The sequence below is a fragment of the Aptenodytes forsteri genome, unplaced genomic scaffold (assembly GCF_000699145.1).
Source record: "Aptenodytes forsteri isolate BGI_AS27 unplaced genomic scaffold, ASM69914v1 Scaffold85, whole genome shotgun sequence".
NCBI classification, from domain to species: domain Eukaryota; kingdom Metazoa; phylum Chordata; class Aves; order Sphenisciformes; family Spheniscidae; genus Aptenodytes; species Aptenodytes forsteri.
The window spans coordinates 916438-941990 of record NW_008795533.1 but is presented as its reverse complement, the minus strand read 5'-3'; positions in this window follow the sequence as shown (position 1 = coordinate 941990).

Sequence of the window (25553 nt, the reverse complement as noted above, 5' to 3'; positions counted from 1 at the left end):
AAAATCAAGGTTGTCCTAGCTGAAACACTGATACCTGGGCACAGACCTGAGGCAGGTCGCAAAGCTGGTGTTGGACCCCAGGCAGAGCCCCGGACCCACCAGCATGTAACATGCCAAACGGGGACATTTCTGAGCAAGAAATGGAAAGGGACAAAATCTAGAAGTGAAGCACCCAGAAGGGTGGTGCAGGAGAAAATACCATTTGCAGACTTCTGAACGATTCCCAGATCCTCATGAGCAGCCTGTGGTCTTAGAAACACAAGCCTACCAGGTTTTACTGTGCTCAGCTGTAATCTGTGGCAGAGGCGGATCCTCTTGTGCTGCTTCAGTGGTGCGAGGGGAGTCAGAGAATCACGGGGAAATCACAAGGGCTGGAAGGAGCTGCCTGGTGGCATTTAGCTCCTCCTCTGCCACAAGCCAAGATAACCCCATCATGGTCAGCTCAAACCTTTGCATCAAAACGTCCAGTGAAAGACATCTCATCCCTTCCTAAAGCAAAATGCTGCACTCTCTTTCATCATAGAAAGTTTTCCCTAATATCTACACTAAAGACATACATTGACACAACTTTCTTTCTTTTTCTAAACATAAATGACAAGATACTTTTTCATCTCTGCAGCTACCTTTAGTACGATTACAACTGGCATCATGTCTCCCTTCAGTCACCTCTTTACTTTCAGTGATGACAGTTCTTCCAAATTTTCTTCAAAGATCATGTTTTCTAGATGGATGATCGCTCCCACTTCTGCACCTCCAAACTCATCCACCTCCTTCTTGAACTGAAGCAGCCACATCAAGACTCAGGTTTCCAGGCAGAGCCTCAGACGTGCTGAGTGGAGCAGTCACCAGTGTTGGAGACCCTGCTCGTGTCCCACACCCAGAATGGTGCCTGTCTTTCCCCACCAAAATGTGACATTGTGGACTCTTCTCTGTTGAGCTCCTGACCGCCTGTGACCCTCAGATGGTTTCCCGCAGTGCTGGGCATTCCCTACCCTGTCTCTGGGCAGCTGATTTTTCCTCATCATTGAAATCATGATACATGACATCCATCACTGCTCACCTGAGCATAAGGCCTGTTTTGCTGCCATGAAAGGATATTAAATTGATTTTATGTGATTTGTTCTTGACAAATCAAACTTGGCTGTAATTCCCTGGCTCGTTATCTCCCAGGTGCTCACAAGTGGTTTGCCTGATAATATGTTCCTGTTCTTTTCCAGGTATTTCAGGAAGCTGGCTGGTCAATAGATCCCCATTTCATCCTTCCTTTTTTAAAGATGGGTTTTGCATTTATTTTTCCAGACCTCCAAAATTTTATCCATTCTCCACACAACTTTCAAAGATAAAAGCCAACTGCTCTGAGATTGATTCAGCCTCCTTTAAGCACTACACAGTGAATGCTGGCAGGCCCAGGCAATTTGAGACCCTCTAATGTACCTAAGTGCTCTCTCACCCATTCTTCCTCTGTTGCAGAGTAAATTCTTACCCTTTTGTAACTGGAGCACTTTGTGTTAACTGTATCACTGTCATCAACTCTTTTAGGGAAGGCTGAAACAACAGCAGGATAAATTCCTTTGCCTGGGGCATCATCAGTCAAGACTTCTTCATCCCCTTGGAGTAGCAGTGGGCCAGGGAAGAGTCTCTTTTGTCTTTTTCCCATTACTTATTTCATTATAGAAAGTTTTCTCGTTAGTCTTTATGTCCCTCACTAGTTGTATTTCCTTTTGTGCCCTTGTTGTTTCGATTCCTCCCCTACTTCTTCTCTTTTATATCTGCCCTTAGCAATCTGACTGAGGTCACCTCTGTGAAAGGGCTTCTTGCAAAGCTCAAGCTTGCAAGACAGCCCCAGCCTGCACAAAGCAACACCCAACTCTGAGCTATGTGCAGTCCCCGGTGGCAGAGACATGCTGCTCTCAGACAGCTCCCCAGCAGCACCTGGAACACCGGGAGGTCACAGCCTGAGGACATCATAGCAGCCTCCAGATGAATTGGCATGGTGTCTAACCAGGGCCCACCCTTGGCTCCCTGTGCCTTGTAAATGCACAAGTGCAGTGCATTCAGGGAAAAGAAGACATGGTCCAAGTGGAAGCTCTGACCCCATCAATACTTCATTCTTCCTGAGTGTCTCATCTCATTGCTTTATCTGCCTCTCAGCTCCAAAATGGGAATTTGACTGTACCTAGGACTCAGCTCTCCATCTCCCATGGGATACAGACTGAGCAAAACCCTTTCCCCCACGGTCCTGAGCTCCCTGCTGCTGGGACAGCACATTTCTTCAGCATTGCCTTGGGCAGGTTTCATCCACATCATACTTAGGTCTAGTTTTGTGCACATCCAGAGAATGCACATTAACAGGGGCCAGGACCTCAGTCTATATAAAGCCTGATGTGCACGTGAGAGGTATGCTGCTATGAACAGCAGTGTAACCCAGCACAGCTAAAATGATGCCAGTCCCAAGATAAATGCCCTTATTTTAATAACAAGATATGGTAACAGGCATGGGTTAAAGACTTATTAGTTAATTTTACGCTAAATCAGAAGGATCCTCTGCGGGCTTGACTTGAGCCTAAAACCAAAGTTAAACTAATGCAACTTTTTCACATGCAGGTAATGGCAGGGCACGTATGCTATCTGTGGGGCAGATGAGGTCTCCCCAGCCCCTGCTGACTGTCCCCTGGCTCCAGGAGTTTATGAGCTTACCGGGGATGTGGTGCTTTTTCATCCCCGCAGAGACCTTGGGATCCAGCTCTGCACAAGGTTTCTGTGCTCTGCGCCACTTCTATTAATCACCACCTTAGTCAATAATTTATCGGTCCCTCTAAGTTGTACTCTGTCATAGGCAGGGCTGGAGCAGCTTGTGCTTCCAGACAGGCTGTCATGTACGTGGCTATCTTTGGAGCTCATCCCCACCTTCATGGTGCTGATGGAAGAGATTAAGGGTACTTGTCACACCGGTGCTGCTGCAGTCCAGACTCTTGCTGTCCCTGCAGCACTCCCAGGAAAGAGGACAAAAAGTGGCATTTGCTGCGGGTTTAAAAGTCATTGACTGCTTTTGTTCCTGGCAGTGTAGGGGATGGAATAACAGGAAACAGGAGCAATCAATCCCAGGCTATTAAATAATGGCACTTTGATAGGACCATTACATCAATTAATTCTAAAATGATCATTCAGTCTTAAGGCCATGTGTTGGCCTGCCATCTGAGCCTGTATATCTGCCTTCTCATCTGTCACCCCACAAGGCAAACATGCCCCAAGGGATGTCAGCAGCCTGGCTGTGATAGGGCATGTCAATATGCAGACCAACAACCCTTCAGCGCTTTGCAGGCTGAGCACCCTGGAGGTGCCCAGGAGGCGGTGGGCAACACCGGCCTTGGCACCCGCTAACCACGGTAATGAAAGAACACATATTGTACATCCCTTTGTACAGTCATATCTGATCTCAGATTCATATCTGAGATCCCCCTGCGTCTCATCCCCTCTTAATGACTTCATGATGATGATGTGGTCATTAAAGATGGTTGTTTGCTCAGAGCTCCTGTACATAAATTACAAGAATAAAACATTAAACAGAGAGGTTCAGAGCCCTTGCAGAGCCATCAGCTTTTCATGATTCCTAATTAATCCAGGGTGTGATTAACTAAAGGCAGCAACACTGGTGGCTGCTCCTTTTAGGGGTGCACTGGGACCTTGGGTGTGCATAGGGTTAATACACCACCAGTCTAGGGACAGATCATGCTCTATGTGAGTCCCACCTGCTCTGTGGTCCTTGGGCATTAAATCGTAGTGGTCCTCGTGGTCATATCGTACAGTCTATAGCAAGAGCTGTTGGGCTCAATGCCTGAGCTGAGCAGCATCCCTGCCTGCTAACCCTGATCTAAGGTGTCCCTCACCAAGGGTTTGGTTGCTGTGAAATCCTCGGCTCTGGACCACTGACAGGTCCTGTCCTTACATCCCTAAGTCCTTTTTCTGGCATTACAATGCACGTCTAAACTGTAGAGGGCCTTGCTTGTTGTCAGGATCAACCCGAATGTGTTTGTGTAGAGTAGGACACACGTGCCTGATCTCTCCGTGACCCATATCCCCCTTTTCAGGGGCTGTGGAGGGGGTGAGGGATATTCACATGAATACAACTGGGAAGACCGTCAGCCCTCTGCTCCTCTGTTAGGTTAAAGGTTGGACTCGATGATCTTAAAGGTCCTTTCCAACCTAAATGATTCTATGATTCTATGAAAGGCAGAACTACCCCAGACCCCACTGGGGGTGGCTGCAGCCCCACAGCACAGGGAGTGCCCTGAGTCTCCCCAGTACCCACGCCGACATGGCATTACACATCTCTGCACAGTGTGGGAGCTGAGAGGCTGCTGTGCTGAAGGCATGTTGTAGAAATCTCTTGCAAACCCTGTCTCCCTCAGGAATCCTGCTTCCTAATCTCAGTTATAGATCTTTTTATTTCCTCGTCTGTAATATTTATGTCTGACCTTTGCCACTCAGACATGTGTGCATGAGCTATGGAGGAAAAACTGATGAAAGATTCTGGAGTCCTTTTGGGCCAGGTGGGTGTACAGTGCTGCAGAAAAGTCTACCGAAGTACTATTGATTTCTCAAGGATGCCCTTGGGTCAGCTATGGCCTCATCAGTTTCAGAGAGAACTAATGGGCTCTTTCTTCTGCTCCAGGGTTATGAACTTGTCTTGTTGACAGTCTTCTACCTTCCGGGATGGATTCCTGGTGTCTTTGCTGGGCTTTAAATCAGGCACACTCCTTTTCTGTGCAAACCCCTTTCCCTCCCTGCTCAGTATTAAGCACACAACGTTACCATGCACCATACAGATGGTACTTTTTCCCCTTTTTCGCTCATCCCCATGCTCCTTCTCTGACTGCCAGATCCATAACTGTGCACACAGATCACCTCTGCTCTGTTCTGGCACTGTCAGCAGCATTCACAGGGAGCAAGAGCTGCCATGGATGTGCAAGTTTACTGCTTTTGCAAAAAGGAAGAGCCCTTGGTGGAAATGATCCATGCTGCCTTTTGTTTAGCATTCAGCACTAGAATATACTGTGCAAACCATGGAAAAAATGTTTGGGAAAATACACAGCAGTAGGAAAAAAGCACAATTCCTCAATGGATGCTTCCAGTGACCTGTACGGTGACAGTCATTAAATAAAGGCAATTCTCAAGTTGGACGGCTCATATTGTACACAGCTGAGGATGGAGTGCCTCTGACTGCCCCCAAAGCACTTGCACCAGTGCTGTGTGCGGAAAAAACATGCACCAGAAAATGGTGAAGCACAGTATGGGGCTTCAAATAATAGCCCCATCTGGACCCAAATGCTTCCACGCTGTGTCTCTACAGCTCTTTCCTAGAAGAAAGGGAAAGGGGAGCAGAACAGAGACATCCCAGTGATTCTGCATTGAGTTAGCTTCAGCCCTGTTTGGCTTGGTAACTTCTCTGGACCAGTTACAAGGTGAATTGACAAGGGACTGTGGGTCCTCCATGTTCCAGGAGGCTTGTTAAATGGGGCTTCTCATGGACAGAGTGAATGGAACCAGCCTGGCCAGGACTAAATCAGAGTTAGTAACCTCTCTGATTTTCCCACCTTACAAATAATAGGAATCTTATGAACAGAGGTCCCTAGGAGACTTGAGTCATGAAGACACAGCTGCCTCCAAGCCTAACCCAGCTCTTCTTGCTGGGACAGGTGTGACCTTTGCAGTGTAGTTGTATCTTGGGATTCAGAAGTTGGTCCGTGCTTCCACGCTTCCCTGTGCTGTGCTAAAGAGTTGAAGGCTGGGCATTGCCCACAGTGGCACCCCAAGATGTTGGAAGAATATCCAGCTACAGGAGATGGGCATTAGAGGAAACCTATCTAATCCAAAGCTTTCTTCTCCAGGGATCCCAAGTGTGGATGAAATAAGTGTGAGGAAACCAAGCAGATCTGTGCACAGGAGCAGTGGCCAGGATGGTTCCCATACATCCCTGCAGAAAACACCCAAGGTAATGTTTTGGCAGTCCCATCGTGCCCCCATTCACATCATGGCAGCATTTGCCCACAGGCCCTGTCCTGATGCTGGGACCTGGAGATTTTCTGAATGTCAACAAGTTCCAGGCTGTATTTTTCTTACCAAAATTCTCCTTTTGTGGGTTTTCAGCACAATTTAATTTCTCATGAAAATACTCAGCTTTCCACAGGAAAAAACCCCACAAAAACAACTTTTCTGATAAAAAAATGAATGACAGAAAACTCAAATACTTTGCCTAAGAACCAAAATGTACTTAGTGGCTGTCTAAATATCCCTAATTTCTGATGAAAAAATGAATGACAGAAAACTCAAATACTTTGCCTAAGAACCAAAATGTACTTAGTTGCTGTCTAAATATCCCTAAAAATTGAAAAGTAGGTATTTCCCCCCCCCATCCTTATTTGAGAAAAAATGCAGTGAAACATTGGCATTGTCTCCTCTCCTGCCCAGTTCTAAGTGACGGGCCAAGGACAGGTCCTGCTGCTTTCCTTGGTGGTGGGAGATGTTCTCAGGTGGAGTCAGGTCAGGTGGAAGTGAGGGCTTTAATTTTCATGACCATACAACCAGAACAAGCAAGAGAGGTGCGATTCCTCCTGCCGTGACAGCTCTGCCCTGGAAAGCACAGTTTGTTGGACCATTGTCAGAAGCTAGGCTGAATGCTGATCACTTATAAGTTCCTTTTTTATGCTTTTCTTGTGGAAAATGTTGTCTGTTTTGTAAAAAATATCTGGAAACTTGGAAAACAAATTGATTGAAAGGGAAATTCTCCTCCCTCTTTTTCTCCCAAATGTTGGTTTTCTGTTTTCTTTGGAATGCTGGCAAACTGGAGAAAATCCTAATTTAGCCAAAACCACTGGAGCATTTGTGTGTTGAAAAAAGCACTCACAAACTCTGCAGACACTCTGTGGTCGTGTGTGCACAGCCTCCAGTACTCCTGGGCTGGGATGATTTTGCTTCGCTCATTTGGTTCCAAGACGCAGGAGCCATCGATCCGAGGTGCTGACACCTTTGACATGAGCTTAGAGGAGCAGCCAGAGTTCAGCATTTGACTTGTAGTGAGAGGGCTCCCGGGACTTGGGGAGCATGTCATGAAAATGTTGGAGATGATAGGTACTATTTACTATGTTTCTTATACAGAGTAAATATTTTTGCGTACCCATTTGCACTCCCAAATCCAAGGACCATGGTCGCTGTTGCTGTGGGAGACTCCCATGCTCTTGAGCAAGTGCTTTAAGCTGTTTCTATAGAGTTTAGCCTCTGCTGCTGGTGGGAACCTCACCCAACCCTTACAAAGGGCTCTCCTGACCTTCACCTCATTAACAGCAATGCAAAAATGAATCCTTCTCTTCTACCTGCCTCTGGCTGTTCTGGCGGGGGAAGCTCCTCTCCCTCGTTGTCTTCACTGCTGGGAAAAGATAAAGCTGAAAAATGGGTATCGTCTACTGAGCTGCTGACATGCAGAGAGTGAGTGAGAAGAAAACCAGGCTCTGCTCCCAATTTGCTTAATCATCTCTCCTGCCCAAGCTGTTTTGCGGGGCTGTCTGTCCTGCAGGGACATTTCCTGCATGCGTGGCTCTGCCGAGGGTGTCATCACAGCCGGAGCACGGGTGGTACCGACTCAGCAGGCACCAGCCACAGGACAGAGGGATAATACAAATAATAATAATAATGGGATCATTTGCATTGCTCTGTGCCTTTCATGGAGCACATCAAAGTGCTTGACAAACACTACAGAATTGATCTGGGGATTCTAATTAAAGGCAAACAAGAGGAAAAAAAACCCAATCAACCAAACAAAAAAACCCAAACCCAAATCAGCTTTACATCCTTTCCTCCTGACTGCCTCCTCCTCCACATCTTGGGAAATGGGACTGTCTCCCAGCACACATCCCTCCATAACCAGCTCTCTGTCCCACCACTGGCAGGAGCACCGGTACCCAGGGAGGATGAGGGGGAGTAAGGCTCATCTCCAGCTCCTTCCTCTCACCGTTCCAAGGGGCCAGGCAGGCAGCAGTGCCCTGCTCTGACTGGGGGGTCGGGTAGGAGCAGAAGCAGGGACAGATTATCTAGGGATGGGCCACCTGGATACTCTGACAGTCCTGTCTACTTTGTGCATTCGTTCAGTGCTGGACTCCATAGAGGTCAGACCTGTGCTCAAACTACCCTGTGCTACAGTGTGTTTAGGTATTAGCCTTTCCTTTGGATTTGTTTTGTGTTCCAGTGTAGTTGGCCCTTCAGCTCATTCCCTTTAATAGGACAGTGGTCCTGCCCTCCTATTTCCATTTGCAAGGATCATCTGCCTTTGCTCATGGTGTGTTCTGCACATCCTGGGGTTTGCATCGATTCCTCACTGATATCCTCCTAGCTGTGCCCCATCTCAGGATGCCCTGAGGTTGGAGATGCCTGGTGCCATGTCCAAAGCCCTCTGCGATTTCCAGACAGGGAGGTGCCTCGACATGCTCCTCTCCTCCTGTGAGGAGGTCTGTGAGCAGGATGGATGTCAGTGTGTCCTGCCAGGAGATTAGTAAGGTGGACGGTGGTGGGTAATTCCTGTCATCCCTGCTCATGTACTGATCTGTTTGTATAAACCTCTTCACTTCATTTATGGCCAACACATTCTTTATTGTCCATATGGTGTAGATGTACATGAATGGCTTAAAAAAACCAAAATTGTCCTGTCCCAGCATCCCTCAGATATGAGCTGGGGACCAAAACCCTTCAAGGTAATGGTTCCAGAAAAGTCAAATATAGCAAAGAAGTGACTTTGGAAGAACTTTGCTGGAATTATTAATCATGGAGTACAGCAAATGACTTCAAATAATGTAATACAAATATTTAATGAAAACTATGTATATAATTTTTAAATTAATGGAAAAAATAGACAGCTTTTAATACTGAAATTCCTGCAGCCCTCCCGTATTTCCATTTCCACAAGCACTGATGGCAGGGTTTCAGCAAGGAGTGAACGGTAGCCTCCAGGAAAGGGCTGTCATTGTTTCTCCCATGAGGAGAAACAGCTCTTGCCACCTGCAGTGAAGGTCTTGGCTGATCTTCAGCCCTCTCCTCCCTGTCCCTTCCACTGCCCGGGCACAGAGCTCGACTGCCAGCACACGAAGGGTCTCCAGTCCCACCAGTCCCACCATGACTTGCCGAGGTTCCAGTTACACAGCAGAAACATGTCCTGCCATGCAGAAACATCTCTAAGTGACTTCCACCTCTGCCAATGAGACGTGGATGTGCAGGAGGGTTGATGGCTTTCTCCATGCTGAGGAGCCGTGAGCTGGGGGGTCCCCTCGATGTGCTCCCCAAACCCAGCAGGACTCCAAGGGCAAAACTGGTGGTCTGAAGACATCAGTGCCTAATAGGTATGTGGTGCCTGTAGGTAGGAAATGATTTTTAGGAAAGAGAAAACTCAGCGTGCTTTGTGCACCCCTTCTGGAAGGGTGCAGTGTGTTTCTAAAACTAATCTTTAACATCTATTTGGTTGTGCACTGGTTAAGTCCAGAGGAATACAGCCATATCAGCTTTGCTGTATAAAAGTAATTTATGAATTTATCCACTTCTTAACTTTCCATGTGCTGTCACATTTTTATTTTATATACAAATAAAAATATATTGGTGAGGAATGAAGTGCAATAGCTCCAGAATGGATGAAAACAATTTCACCAGCAGAGAATGAGGTGCAGGGGCTCAGCTGCATGTGGGAATCCTTGGTCTCCTGTTAGTCAGCGGGGAATGAATCCTTCACTCTAACTAAATAAATAAAGAGACCAACTGCCTTGGAAAGAATAACACATTGTATGTCAAAATATATTTGAATGGGCCCATGCCAGCATCAAGCTATAAAACACAGTGCATGGGGGCTTAACTGCTCCTGTGTTCAGAAGCTTTCACATTTCTCTGTTCCTCAGAAATGTTCCTTAAATAGGTAAGCAGTGAAAATGAACTTTAAAAAGCTGAGTGTGTGGCTCTGCTCCTTAAAAGAGAAGAGCAAGAGCTCAGAAAAGGCTGACGGGGAGCGATGGAGTCCGTGAAGGCAATGCCACGTGGAGACGAGGTGGTAAAGCACGGGCAGGGCTGGTGGCTGGAACAGGGCGGGAGGATAAACTGCATCCACTGCGCTTAAGCTACATGCAGCAGTGGGGCTGCAGCCCCTATAAACATATATAAGTACATTCCTGGGTGCCTAGTGCAGGCATTGAGGAGCAAACAGGTCAGTGTGGGATGTCAAAGGCCACCGTGGGGCCAGGAGGAATGCTCCAGCTGCTGGTGGGGCTTGGACCACATCGCCCCAAAGCCCTGATGTTATCACTGCTGCGAAGATGCAGTTTAATTCTAGTGATGCAAGATAGCACAGAAAACAAATCCCTGCTCAGGCACGTGGGTTAACGCTGGACCAGGGTGGAGAGCCCTGAAAGGAGTTTGCAGAGTACCCACAAGTTTACTGTTTTCCCCACAGGTTAAAGGAATAATTTTGCTCTGGGATGTCCACGCTGGCAGTGCAAAGGGGCTAGACAGTCGTCTTGTATTCTGGGGCAATTGCCTCAATCATAAACCAGACTGAGCTGGGCAGAAACCAAGAAGAGAGTGTACAGATCACAACCCAAATGGTTATTAAAGGGGTTCAAAGCTCCTACAATTGATAAGGCAGGAGGCCCAGCTGACGGAGATCCTGGCTGCTAAATGAAAGGGGGATAGAAATTGGATAATCTACACCAGATGCTTGTATTTTTTTACAAGCTCATTCACTTCAGACGAAATCATTGCAGGCTGGAAAGTGGCCAGCTCCTGCTACTAAAGGGAGCATCTGGAGGCAGTCCCAGCAGGACGCAGACGGAGGACCTTCCCTGTTTTCTTATCACTGTTGTGAAACAAACTGTCACTAAAAGGGAAGCAAGGCAAGCTTCTTCTGATGCTTGGGGAAACAAAATGCCCGAGACGTGAGCGGTGATTCCTGCAGTAAATTATGACCTCAGAAAGGCTTTCTGATTCTGGCTGTCTCCAGGTCTGTCTCCAGCACAACACGCTGCAGTTGAGATGGACTTTGTACCTGTTTGCAAAGCTTTCAAAATGAAGAACCCCCCCAACTTGTCTGTTCTTTTGGATGGAGAGAAAGCTCCAGTTTTTCTTGCTGTGTTTTAATCTATTTCTGATAGAAATCAGATGGATGTAGCACTTGTTTTTGCATTTTAATGTCAAACAAGTATCCACTGCTGATTAATGCACATTTGAACATATCCAGACTGCCCACCTCTGAGGGATGGAGGCTGCACCCTGCAAACTCCCCCTTGTCTGTTCTTTTGGATGGAGAGAAAGCTCCAGTTTTTCTTGCTGTGTTTTAATCTATTTCTGATAGAAATCAGATGGATGTAGCACTTGTTTTTGCATTTTAATGTCAAACAAGTATCCACTGCTGATTAATGCACATTTGAACATATCCAGACTGCCCACCTCTGAGGGATGGAGGCTGCACCCTGCAAAATCCCCTTGAAAAAAATTTTTTTTCATGTAATCATAATCCATAAGTGGGCCTTATAAAACAACAAAACCACAAAACACAGATTCTAGACCCAAAAATAATCACTTGCAAATTACCGCAGAAATACAGATTGGGGTTGTGAACACCCAAAGGTGCCAGACAACAAATGAGACTGCTCAGCACCCTTACAACTGACCCCTGCGGTTCTGATTGCTTCACTGGAGCAGGTTGCCCAGAGGTTGTGCAGGCTCCATCCTTGGAGATTTTCAAGACTAACTGGATAAAGCCCTGACCAAACTTCTCTGATCTTGTGGCTCACCCTGCTTTGAGCAGGAGATAGGACTAGGGACCTCCTGGGGACCCTTCCAGCCTAAATTATCCCATGACCCTATGGTTATCCTTCCTTCCAAGGCCATTGCCTTAGTCTTTTCCAGGCCTCCAGAAATCCACTCCTTCTCCAGGTGCTCTTGGAGACAGGAATCAGCAGCTCTGAGATGGCTCAGACCTGCCTGAAACACTCTGGGCTGAGTTTTGTCAGGTTCAGATAAAGTGAGAATCACAAACTTATATAACTCTTCACTACTTTTCCCTGTTTCAGCCCGATTCCCACGGCTTTGCTGCTCTTGCCAGCTGCCTGAGCAGTCTGGCTTTTTGTAAAGACAGAAGAAAAGCATTAAACATTTTACTTTGTGTCCTCTCTTGGGAGCTTTCCCTACCCACTGAGTAGAAGACCAGTTTTTCCCTTGTCTTCCTCTTACATGCATACAGAAGGGCTTCTCAGCACTCCTCATGTCCCCTGCTGATTGTTTCTCTTTTTCTGCCTTGCCCTTTGTTTTTACATCTGTAAATGTTCCTGTTATTGTTTCACTTTTTTTCTCCCCAAGTTGACCCAGTTTCCATTCTCTCTGCTTGTCACTGAGCAACTTCTCTGCATTGGGATGGTTTGACCTGATACACTTAACACAATTCACTTGTGGTACTACTACAAGTACTCTTGAATGCTTTTCTCCTTAGGTTATTTTTTTCCACAAAAACTTACTTATCAAGTTAACTTTAAGACCACTGTCTTATTTCATGGTCTTTCCTCCATCTCTTCGTAGGAACGTCAATAATTTCATAGCCATTTCTGAGCTCCCTCTAACAAATTCCCTTTGTTTGCAGCTGTTTGATATGGAGTGTAATACCTGCCACCTATCCTCCAATTTCTGAGGATACAGAGTGGAATTTTTTAAAGAGGAGAATAGAGGACAGCAAATTACCAACAGCAACATATGAATTGCAAATAATGAATAATGAAAAGCAAATATTTGGTTGGGCACACATGACCCAATTCATGAATGAATGAAAGCAAACAGCCACTCCCAAAATATCTAAGCAAACAGAAACCTGCTGACATAAATATTTGCAAATAGCACATGAGAGGCTGAGCCAGAGGGGTTTGCAAACACTGCCTGAAAACACTCCAGCAGGCCCAGAGAGCCCTGGATACAGCTTAAACCCTGGCACTCCCATCTTTGGGATTATCCTTTTCCCCCCCAGTTACATCCCTCATACTCCTTTCCAGGAAAGCTACTGCCAGTCTCTCTTCTTTGCTTGACTGTCTGAGGAAGAATTCCCCTTCTAGCCCCTAATGCTAAATTTTATGGAAAAAAAAAGGGAGGCAGAAGGATGAGACTATCAAGAGCTGCAGTGGGAACACATGAAGCTGGGCAAAACCTCATGAGGGTGAGCTGGGTGCACTGGAAATGGACAGGAATTTTTCTAGTAAAAAGTGCAAATCAGTTTTGTCATAATTGAATTTCAATTGCCAAAAATGCCCATTTTCATTTTTCAGCCAAATGGTAGCAACCAAGATGTCATCCAGATACTGCTTAGTCAGCAACACTGAAGGACTCTCTTCCTATCAGCCTGTTTATTCTGGTTATCCATTCCTCAGCCCCTCCATGTCACAACCCAGCGTGGCTGCCTCATTTAAAAGAAGCCAAGGCATCCTCACTTTCGAATGCATAAAGATCAATTCTTAGGGTTTTCTTTCTTCACTTGATTTACAGCCCAGTAAAGTCACTGGGAAAGTGTTATTTGAAGTGACATTTCTGGGCCAGTGCCCACATGGATTACTGAAGCTGGCAGAAACTCTTTGGGAGAAGAAAAAGTACTTCTTAGCATCCATTGCACTGTTAGTACTGACAGAGATGCCTTCAGTGAGTTCAAAGCTCACTCGCAGGGCAAAGCATCCCAATTCAACGGAGAAGCATCCCTGCCTTTCGCCCCAGCACATGTCTGGGTATAGAACCTGCCACCAGTGCCATGGCTGCAGATCACCCAGTGTGGGATGAGCAAGGTGAAACTCTTCAGCGGTGATCATGTCAATAAGCATGTAGTGACCACCAACAAAGCTGGACACTACTACTGCGGGTTATGCCCAAAGGTACTGGCAGCCTGAAGGACCTTGTCACTGCCCAGTCCCCGTGGCTTCAAGTAGCTCTTTAGATGTCTTCCTCCTGATTTTACTTTTTCCCTTTTGCTCCTTATGTTAATTTCAAAGCCTTCAAACTGGGAGGAATGTTTAAAGGAGATGAGAATGCTGGAAGACTTAGAAACTAGATGAAAAAAACCTTAGGATGAGACTGTACACTGGCTCACATCTCGTCTGACTCAGACTGCATTCAAAGACCCCAGAGGCCAACTGAAGATGCCTCTTGGACTGCAGAATTCATGCATCCATCAAAAAAACCCACCAACAAAAAACAAACTATAGAGGAAAGTAAGTTATACAGTGACAAAATGCAAATTAAACAAGTAAAAAGTGTTTCCAGAGGAACTCTCTCATCTCGAGCTAGGAAGAACGGACTATCATACCCAAGGGACCACGCAGAGCCCACACAGCCCTGGGAAAGGAAATGTTGGAAAACAAGTCTATAACGTTTGGAGGTACTGAATGGTAAATAGCAATGCAAAATGACAGCTCTTAGCACAGACTCCTCTCCACCCTGCCTGCAATTATATCCCCTAATTGCAGAGTATTGGAACAGCTCCTGTGTGCTAAGAGAGTTCATTTCAGAGCATCTCTGTGTGTCAATACCAGTCCCACTGAACAAGGGAAGAGAGCCATGTTGCTTGTCCAAAGCTGTACCCCGCTCCATGGTTAAAACAGGCATCACGTGTGGAGCTCCTGGCTCCCGTGTATGGCTGGGGACGCGTTTCTGCAGGCAGGCTGCCTGCTCCAGCAACAGCACCACGGTCTCCACTTCACGTCCAGATTCAGGGATACACAGCTGCCTGGGCAGAACATCAGCATTTTCTGTCTCACACTTTGCAGACACTAATTAATAAGGTTGTTATTTCTTTTGAAGATGAGAAAACTCAGGTAAACAGAGGCTTGGCGTCTCAATTTTGTTGATACATTTTTGAATGCGTATTTCCACTGGCTAACCTGTGCAGGGATCTGAAGCATGTGAACGGCACAAGTGGCATACAAAGGAGAAAATAAGCACAGACCACAGCAGGGGAAGTTATTCGGGATTTCTTCTTCTTGCAGAGACCCCACAAACAGCTTGTGAATGTTCTTCACTACAAAAATCTGCCAGCTTTCTGTGGGTGGCAGTGAAGCAACAATTTTCACTTCTCTACCTCTTCCTTCCCCAGAGACAATATTTTTTTGGGAACACATTTGATTTTCAGAAGTCTAAAATTGTCTTCAAGTGCCACACTTCACAATGTGAATTGCATCTCACTTTTATCTCACTTTATAGGGTCTTCATTTTAATACTATTAGTTTATATGATTCCTTGACAGAGCAGTAATAGAGTGGGATAATATGTATGGCTGTCATTGTCTTACAGAATAACTGAATAAAGTCTTTTACATTCTGTAAAATTGTATCTGGTTTTATTTTATTTTCAAAATCACTGAGAACTGATTGAAACACCTTATATTTTTTTCCAAGAGGAAGGTGTCTCCTGGCCATTGGGACAAGTCAGGCTGAAAAATCACAAAGTGGTCTTTGGTGTCATCATTCAGGCTCAGCTCCTCTCCCTCCAGCATGTAATAACATCTCTTTTATCCTTCCCTACAAGACCTTTCATTTCTCTCATTAACTTAGCAGCTTTGGGCTGTCCCATTCTCATTTTAATGAGAGCTTTCTTCATATTGGGAGAGTAAACCTGTGTACATCATCAGGTTCATGAGAGTCTGGTTCAAAACTCCCTGATGAGGGCTGACTTCTAAATAATGCAACGTGCCCCAAGAATACCATATCACTCAATGTGAATAACAGCTGTCCTGAAACAACACTAACATCTCTCTGCCCTTCATTTAGGAGTCTGTGCCAAAGCATCCAGCAGAACATTTTCAGGTCAACTGGTATGGCCAGTCCCCTTCCTTTTAGGATTTACACTACTTCACCTTGATAATGACTTCAATCACAAGACACCGCTGCATGCAAACAGTGGGTCTACATGAAGTCCCGACAGCAGGCGTGGCAGAGCTTTCCATAATGATTTGCTCTCTGCTCGACATGTCCTCTGAAGGCTGTGAGTGACAGCTCCATCATAACGACAGAGCCACGAGGTGGCAAGTCGCCAATTCAACTCCAGAAGAGTTGAATCTCACCGAATAAATTCCTCCAGCTGGCTCCCACCCGAAATGAAAACTGTCACAGTGCCCATGATACCTGTCAGTGTATCAAGAGACACCATCCTGGAGGGCATGTGGTGCCGATGGGGAGCAGGACTTTGGGAGATGGAGAGGTCAAGCACAGGATGTGCAAAACATGATGGCATCTCTTGGGGTACCCATCCCCTTGCACAAGCTCTGCGAGGCAGCGATACAGCACTGCAAACCTCAATTACAAGCCAGGATTAAAAGGCTGTATGAGAAATCATCATGGGAAACCGCATCAAGACAAGCCATATGAAAAAAACAGATTTATGGAATTTATTGGTCCCCCTCTATCCAGACTGATAGTTATTTCATTAGAAAGTAATTGTATTTGTCTGACATGATTTACTCCTCGCAAACTCAGCCTGACTCACACCTTTTCAAAACACACTTTCCTAAATGTATCCTGAAGCTACCCAAAGACAGCAGCTTCTCAGGTTCCTTTTCACAGGGGTTTGGCACCATGGCTGCAACTTGCAGTTTCCAGTAAAACTAATTATCTGTCGGAACAATATGCAATCTCACTGGCACCTTTGGTATTAAATATCATTAAAACATAATGATCATTAATGACTCTGATTCCTAACTTTGTATCTTATTTAGGGATGCGGTCCCCAAACCTTTGGGGCTTTGCTCTGTCGTACTGGGAATCTCTTAGTGGTTAATATTTGCTGTAATGAATACAGGTGTGAAGAAGGCATTGGTACTTCACACACTACTCTTTCAGTAACAAGTAGTTTCCTACTTTCCTGCCTCCTAACAAGTCTAGTGATTTTCTCGTTGTTAAGATCACTAGATTATGACACTGATTTAATATGTGTTACACTGGTGATAATAATAAGCAGCACTGTGCATCATTAGGTCTTAAAATATTCCCCCAAAAGAGGGTAACACACACAATTTTACAGCAAACCAAAGCATAGAGCAATGACAGACCCATGATGATGCTGCAGAACAGCTGCATAATGTAGAGCTAAACCCCAAATTTCAGGGTCAGCTGCCACACTAATTGCTCTCTTTAGAGCAATTGGGGGGTTTAGACAGGGTCATGGTCTCATAGCACTGGTCACTGCATAAATCCATAGTCAGATACAGCCCCTGCCCCACAGTGCCTCTTTGTGCAGTTTGAGATTAGGAGAGAGGTAGGTGGTGATGGAGCATGAGGGGTAATAACACTGCACAGCTCCTTGGACAGGTATTTGTGACTTACTCATTTAACACTCACATTTCAACCCATCCCTGCCAGTGATACCCACCTGAATTATCACGGTGGCCATTTCTAAAGAGCCTGTGTGACTTTTTGCAGACTTCGCTTTACAAAACACAATTGCATTTCCTTCTCATGCACTTGCCAGCTTCACATAGGAATGTAAAAAGATCCTCAAAGGAAAAGTTCCCACTTTTCTGCAAGAGAAGAGTCTAGCTGGCGATTCCCAAATGATGGTTGTCCCCTGGTGATAACCCTGAGATGCTGTATTGCAATACTCTCGCGTGCTCTGTGGTTCCCATGGCTCATTTGAATGCATCTGATCGGTGTATGGGGTGCTTTGGATCCTGTTATGAAACCTGTAATCCTCACGAGCAATGAGACACTTCACTCCTGGTCCTGGGTCCCACCCCCAGCCATAGCCACCAGGAGTTATGCATTCCCCCATAATCTGTGGTGTCTCTAGACCCCAGCTCTTCTGGGCAGTGGGAACAAGAGCATCACTCCGTCACTCCTGCATAGACTATTATAAATACACCAAGAAGGGAGAAATGATCAGACAGAAGGATTGTAGCTTATTCTGGGGACAAATATCCATGTTCTTACAGTGTTTTACATGACAGGTAAGCCAACATTGCCCAAGGATGCATCCTGCTATGCTGCTGCATACTGGCCATGTACCCTCATCTCAAGCCTTTGTATCTAGACAAAAAAGCTCCTGAATTCTTAAGCAGCTCTAATGGAGGAGACCAAATATCACAGAAGAACTGGGTAAAGCTTCTCAGTGCAGGAGGACCCTATCAGGCACATGGATCAGTTATGCCTGACATTCATTAGCCTCAACTAGGACATGAAAGATATTTGTTCTTACATTAGGAAGAATTCTACTGGAGAAAGGCCACTTATGACATATTTCTGGAGTGAATCAATCACTTTAATTAGACTAGCCAATATAGCTGGAAAAAATCCCAAAGATGTTTTCAAGAACAAAACCCTTTGTCCATCATGGGTCTCAAAGAGCTTAGTTTTTTCTCCATCTGCACCGTCAGTCTGTTGGAAACTACCACCTCTCTTCGCACCTTAGCTTCACTGACACCCTCATGCTCACACCTATCACAAGAGTGCTTGTACAAATACTTTCTCTTGTTCTGTTCCAACCTTGCATATCTTTAAGCTTTCCTTTGTTCTTCCAGCTAGAGAGAGCAACCAGGAGCTCACTTGGTATGCATCCATCTGCTCCGAATACTTTTCCTTCCCTTGTGCTTGTGTAACAAGACTCTGCTGACTGCATCACACTCATCTCCATAGTAACTTGGGAAAATGCTTTCTCTCCGAGTGAAGAACTGGACAGAAGAAACCATGAGTGCTACTGGAAGGCCCACCAGACATCAACAAGGCACCCAGCCTGTAGGACCGAAGCTAACAGCAGGGCTTCAGGAGAAGTTCAGGCAAACAAATGTTTTCCTGAGATTTGTAGCAGGATGCCTGAAGCCAGAACAAGATCTCGTAGGAGCAGGACTTTGTGTAGGAGCTTGCTCCTGGAGGGAACCTGGAGGAGATGAGGAAAGGGAAGAGCATGAGGAACATCCTGAGGATTTTGCTGACACTAGAAGCATTTCACTCAAGTTATCCATGAGGAGACTTTTATTTTCAGGGATTGAAGAGGAGGAGATGGAAAAAAAAAAAGGGATAAAAAAGAAAAACACCAGCTGATTTGCCCAGCCCTAGATGACTCACTTTATGCAGTGCCTGTCTGCAAAGCAGTTCCTGCAGCTACCAGGGGCATCTCCATGGTCTTTGTGAAGCAGGACCTGGCTTCCTAGAGACTCCCAGTCTCCAAAGTGATCAAGGCACAAGTCAAGCAAGCGGCAGCCTGCCACCTTGGTACTCCCTAGAGAGGTGGGGACAAGCCAGCCTTACCCAGACAGCATATCCCTGCTCCTGCCTCCAGAGCTCCCCACTGCTGTGTCTACTGTCCCAGAGGAAGGGGAGGGAGAGCTCTTGCATGCAGCATTGTGCAGAAGAAATCCCTGAAGCAGTAGGGAAGGGAGATCCATCTTTCAGATCTGTCCTGTAGTTCAGACCTCACCCTCACACTTCTCCCTCCACCCTACAGCTGAAAGACATGCAAGTCTTGGCCCTGGTTGAGGAGGTACCAGAAGGGCTGCGAGAAGAAGGGGTGGTGGGAAGGGAGGGATACCCCCTGAGCTTTCCTAAACCTCCTGCCCGAACCCTCACTGACCCTCTCCTTCTCCAAAATCCCACTGCAATGCTGCCAGAAGCTGACTGTTGCCTGCCTAGCCAAGGAGCCTTGATCCTGTCTCCCTTTGCCAGCCAGCACAGGGCAAACAGTGCCTTCGTGCACAGCCTGCCTCCTTTTGTGGTAAGGAGCCCAAAATCTAAATGCACTGGGGAGAACAAAGTCCGCTTTTCAGGGAGAAACTCCCCAGAATGTTTCCATGAAGTTTTTCTTGAGCAGAGGTGAAAATAAGGGAGATTGTAACAGTCCATCAATGACCCTCGTGTGGCCTTGACTCTTCCAACAGGGAACACTGTCCTTTCCTAATGGCAGGAGTTCATTGTTCCCTTGTTTTTCAGGTTTCTTTGTCTATTGCTCTGGGTGAGGCATCTGCTGGCTTGGCCTCCAGCTTCGTTGCAGCACATAGCCCAGCCCAGCCGAGGGATATCTGGGTCGGGGCACCCTGGGTTCATTCTGGTTAAACGTCAATGTCTCCCTCTGAGCTGGTCAATTGAGGCTCCCTGTAGAGTCAATATAGGCAGTGGAGACTAAGTGCAATTTATTTCAATTAAAATTATTGCCCACATTTGATCTGATGAATCACAGTCCAAAAGCTTTTATTTTTCTCCACTGGAATAATGGAGAACAGGGCATCCTGCGTGACTCTGTATTAAAGCTTCCCATTGACGCTTTTCTCTTTGACTATGGTTTATTGTGGCAGGAAAAAATGACTCTTTCATCTAGCTAGGGATTTAGTTAACACGTGTCTCAATAGTTCTCCACTGGAAGGACTGGTGCATGAATTCATTTTAAATTGGAAGTTAGAAAGAGTTGAAAATACCCCCAAAGATAAAGATAGATAGGTTGGAAGAGAGAAGCACAGAAACAGGGAGAGAAAATGCAAAGACATTCAGCTTGTATCATGCAAACGGGTGTTTGCAGAATAACCGGCCAAGCACTGCAAAGAAACAGCTTGAGTATCTTTAAATCTAAAGGTGAGACTGTGTGGCAAGTGAGAGGTGCCAGATGGCAACAGGGAAAGCTAAGATCAGTCTGAGCTTCACGCAAGAGGCACGGCAGAAACAGCTGGGAGGCAGCGGGGCACTGGCCAGGCTCCAGCTGGAAAGCCCTGCTCTGAACCGGGCATCTTCTTAGTAGAAAGGCATGGGCAAAGAGGAGAGGATTCATGGAAGAGCAGCACCCGTGGCACAGAAATGGGGAGACGTGAGAGAAAGAAATGGGTGTGTCTGGCTCGGTGAGCAGAGCAGGCTGAGCTGGGCAGAGAGGGAGGAGAAATTGATCCCCAAAAGAAAGGGATTTCTGTGTGCTGATACACAGATGCTTCCAGGACACGGAGAGAAAAAAAAAAATGCACTCTTTTACTAAGAACAAATTAACAAATATCACATTTCCCTGTGATGTATAGCTGTGGCTGGAGGTCTGTTTGTTCACCATTTCTCTAGGAAGGAGGAGGAAAACAAACGCGAGGGTGAGCTTCCCAGCAGTGTCGTGCTGCAGGCTGTAGGACTCATTTCTGAGAGAGGGGCAGGTTATTCCATCACCTGCAACATTGCAGCCAAACTGAACAAAACCCAAAGACACACATCATCAGGATCAGCCTCTCCAGGCCCTTCGAGGAGGACTGGATCATTTAATGAGCTTTGCTGGGTCTCTCCTGCGATACCATGGAAATGGCTGATATTTTCCCTTGCAGATGTCTCCAGCAGATTTTTTGCTGCACATGAAACAATTCGTGTGAGCAAGCTAGCTGTGTGGGCTGGAAATTTATTTTACACATAAACAGCTAATGTTTTATCTGTACAAATTTGCATGGGGACAGGTACTAAAGCACCTGGGATGTCCCCTAAAAAATGGCAAGAGTATTGTTGGGTATCCAGGGATTTCTCTGAACAGATGTGGCAGGAGAAGAGCAATTTGTAAATGGACTGATAGTAATTAGTGTCTGGGTTTTCCACATGATACCCCAGGCTGATGGTGGGCAGCTAGTTCAGGTGAGCAGCAAGGAAACAAAAACAACTGCTGTCACTGAACAAAATGATCTTTCTAGCTACAGGAGCTGAGCTAGCAAGGTTTTTAGGTAAAGTTATAGAGTTTTCTGTGGTCATGCGCTCTGATCATTTTTGCATTTCTTAGCCAGGTGTGATGATTCTGCACCCACCCGGTTTAGGGTCTGCTCTCAATTGCAACTTGAAAATACATCCCTGCAACAGTGGCATCGAACTGAGCAATCAAGTGGGGTCCTACATGCAGGGTGGCACAGCAGAAGTTTCTGAACTTCATGTGTTTATATCTATGTCCTTTGCCCAAGGACCTAGACTGGAAAGCAGAGGGGAAAGATTTGTCACCTGGCTTTGCCGCTGTCTCCCTGAATTGCTTTGGTTGGGATATGGCCACCAACACTGCTTGGTTAGACTGTGTAGACACTATGTGTAGTAGCAGTCCCATAACTCTTCTCACATTGCTGATGCAGATTTGTACCATGCCTACCCCATGATCATCCTGCAAGGATTTAATTAAAGGCTTATCCCCAGCACTGCTCCTTGGCCTGTTTTCGTGTGGCAGGGCCATGCTTTTTGCTATTTCTTGTGATCCTAGCAAGGTCCGGGACTGATGCAGATCTCTCTCTAGATGTTGCAAGGTGACCCAGGAAGCATGGTGCTCACTCATCAACCCAGCCTCATCCTGCACACTGCCAGAAACAGCAACTGTCCAGACAGGATCCTGTCCCTTCCCTTCCTCCCAGTCCTGACACTGAGAGCAGACTGGGCCACCTCCCTTGATCTCCTGATGGGTTTTGGAGGAGAATGACTGCTACTGGGGCTATGTAATCCTTAAATCAGGATGGTTGACAGAAACCAGAGAACACGTGCAAAGTCTTGGGAACCCCATCAGGATTGAAAAATAAGAAGAAAGAGTGTTCCGGGGTATTTTCCACAGCTTGTCCTTGCCAGGATGGCTGTCCAAAGCGCTGTGCTCCCACAGCCCGGGGGCTGAAGCAGTGCCCAGGCAGCGCTGAGCCAGGACATAGACTTCCCCCCCCCTCTGCTGACCCCAACTCTCCATAATCCAATGCCCCCCATTTTGGATGGCTGTGGGTGTGCGATCACTCACAGCCCAGATTAGACACGTGGAGCAGGAGGTTGGTGCAGCCCCCATGGCCAAAGCTTTTCCCCCCACCCTGGGCAGGGGGTCTCTGTGTGTGGGGCAGTGCTGGGACCCAGACCCTGGGCAGGGATTGGGGTCACCCCAGCTGTGGGGAGAAATGCTGGGGGTGTGTGTACACATGAACAGAGGGGCTGTGGGTACAGCTGCAAGAGGCACCCAAAAAAAAACCCTGGATGGAGTGTGCAGTGCAGAGGGGTTATGGAGACTGTGAGGGCAGGAGCATAAGGACCCAGATCCAACTGCTCTCCACCTGCCTTCACACTGGTGCAGGGAGCTCTGGGAATGAGGAAGACTAATGATTTCCTGGGAAATGGAGTAAAAATCTTGCAAGGTACTATAAACCCAGCATGAGTAATTGAGTCATGCTTTGGCAAAGATTGAGTTTGCTGTAAAAATCTGTCACACTATTTTTGTAAATAAGAGCTTCTGCCTGGGAAAAGTCTGTATCTCCCATCTCACAAACGCAGTCAACAAGCCCGTGCTGGTCTCACTCCCATTCCAGCACTGCGATGGGGTCCCGTCAATGCAGGTTGCGCTGTGGACATCTGTCCTCCTTCCTCCATGAACTCTGCTTTTCTTTGGGGGTAATGTCTTCCACTTCACCAGGGGACCAAAACACTTCTGTTTAAAAAGTACAGATGGCTGAGAACTCATTTTTCATTTAATTCACATATACATGATTCCACAAAGTGGAATGAAAATGAATTTTCTTTTAATTCCCCATAGTGGAAAAAAAAAAAATTGGATTAACCAGACTATTCTGTTTTGAGAAAAGAAAATTTTTTTTTCTTGGAATTGGAAAAAATTCCAATTTTTTTCTTTTTTTTTTTACTTTTTCTAGATAATCTAAAATGAAATAAATGATGCAAAAACTATTTTGGAAAAAGAAAACAAAATGTTCCTTTCTGAGAAGACCAAAATATTTTGGTTTTCTTCAGTTTTACTTCAGAGTTAAAAACTGAACTGTCTTCCACAAATCATTCGGTGTTCAGTGCAGAGTGTTTGCAGGTGGGAACAGAATCGTCTTGAAAATTTCTAGCTGGTGCTCTTAGGGATATCTCTGTAATGTTGCTCATGAATTAACAAAGGTAAGACAGAGGTTGTGACTTGGCAGCTTGAAACTCGGCTCAGGAGCCTCATTTCCAGATTAAAATTTTCTTAATGATGAAACCCATTTTTTTTCTACTAACTTCTTCTACTCAGCCTCCCTACACTTCTCAGGGAAGGTATAGGAAAAGCAAAGGCACGCACAGCCCGAGGCTGCAGGCAGCCAGGGGTCCAGGCACTACAAGTGATCTGGTGCTGAGCAGGAGTGCACATCTTTCTTTTTATACCAGAAGGGAAAAGGTAATAAATTCCCAAAGGGAATATCACTGCAGCTGGGGACTACCTGCAGTAGCATGACAGAGGGGGATTAACTGGTCAAAGCTGTGGTTCATCTAAAGGAATTCTGTGGATCATACCCCAAAGGTCTGAATAAAGATGTCCCTCCTTGTCTCTGCACCGAAAACCCAGCTCTCAGGCCCCGGGGTGCAGTGGAGCACATCATGATGCCCAGCTCTGCCGTGGTTCTTGTGGTGTCCCTCGCTGTCTCTTGAAGTGCAGAGCCCACGTAAGGGGAACCAAAGGCACGCAGGACCTCTGAGTGCCAACATCCAGCCTGCAGCAGCCCACATCACAGCCCCTGGATGAAGGGGAGAAATGCATCAGATATATATGGACCTAGTGACAGAGAGCTTTTTTGGGAGGTTTAGAATATGACAGTTATGATAGTGCAAGGAGTGAAGTCCTTCCCTGGGCCAGAAAGCACTTCACCTTCCTCCTCACACTCACTTTCCCGCGGGGCAGGAGGGTTCCTTAACTCCTACCCTCTGCCCATCACACAGTTATAGCCTCCTCGTGTTCTACCTTTTGGCACCACGAGCTGTGCTTCTGCTGGCAGGAATGGTGCAGAAGTCAGCAGCCCTTGGAGAGTTCAGGACCTGGAGGGTCCTTGCACTGCAAGGAGCACCCAGCGTACACTGGGCAGTGGGCGATATGCAGACACTACCTTTCTCTAGAGCCTGCTATTTCTTCTCTTTCCAGCTCTTTCCTCCAGGTCCTGCTATTTTTTTTCCTTACCACCATTTTCTCACTCTCCCATGGCACCACCAGAACAGCCAACAGCACCTGGAGCACATGGCTGGACCTGGTCCAAAGGTGTGGGGATGTTGCACTCATGTATGAAGGACACACACCATGATTAGTGCATGAAAGCAACCCACCAGATATTATCTTTGAGAAACCAAGCAAATCTCAGCAGCAATAAGTAGTGCAGTGATACAAAGATGCTGGTGACTGTATGGATTATTTGAGAGTAGGAGGTGTTACTCATCCAGACAATGAGCACATCATCACACATGAAGAATCAGATTATCTAACCAACTGGAACAATAGAAAAGACATTAGATTTAATAGCTCAAAGGGCAAAGTCCTGCCCTTTGGGATAACAGGAGAAGCTTTTTTCTATGAACCGAGGATTCACCAATTAGAAATAATGGAAGAGGGAAAAGGTCAGCATCAGTATGCATTGGTTAGCACTAGCATCACTATGGATTGATAATGTGACGAACCTGTGAAAATAGCCCCCATAATTCCGGGGAAGTATTTTCAGCAGAGCTAAAGAAGTATTAGTACTATATACAAAGAAAGAGTAAGAATTTGCTTGAACTGTTGTGCATGGGTTTGATCAAAAAATTAGTTTTAAATTGCATCAGGAAAGAGGA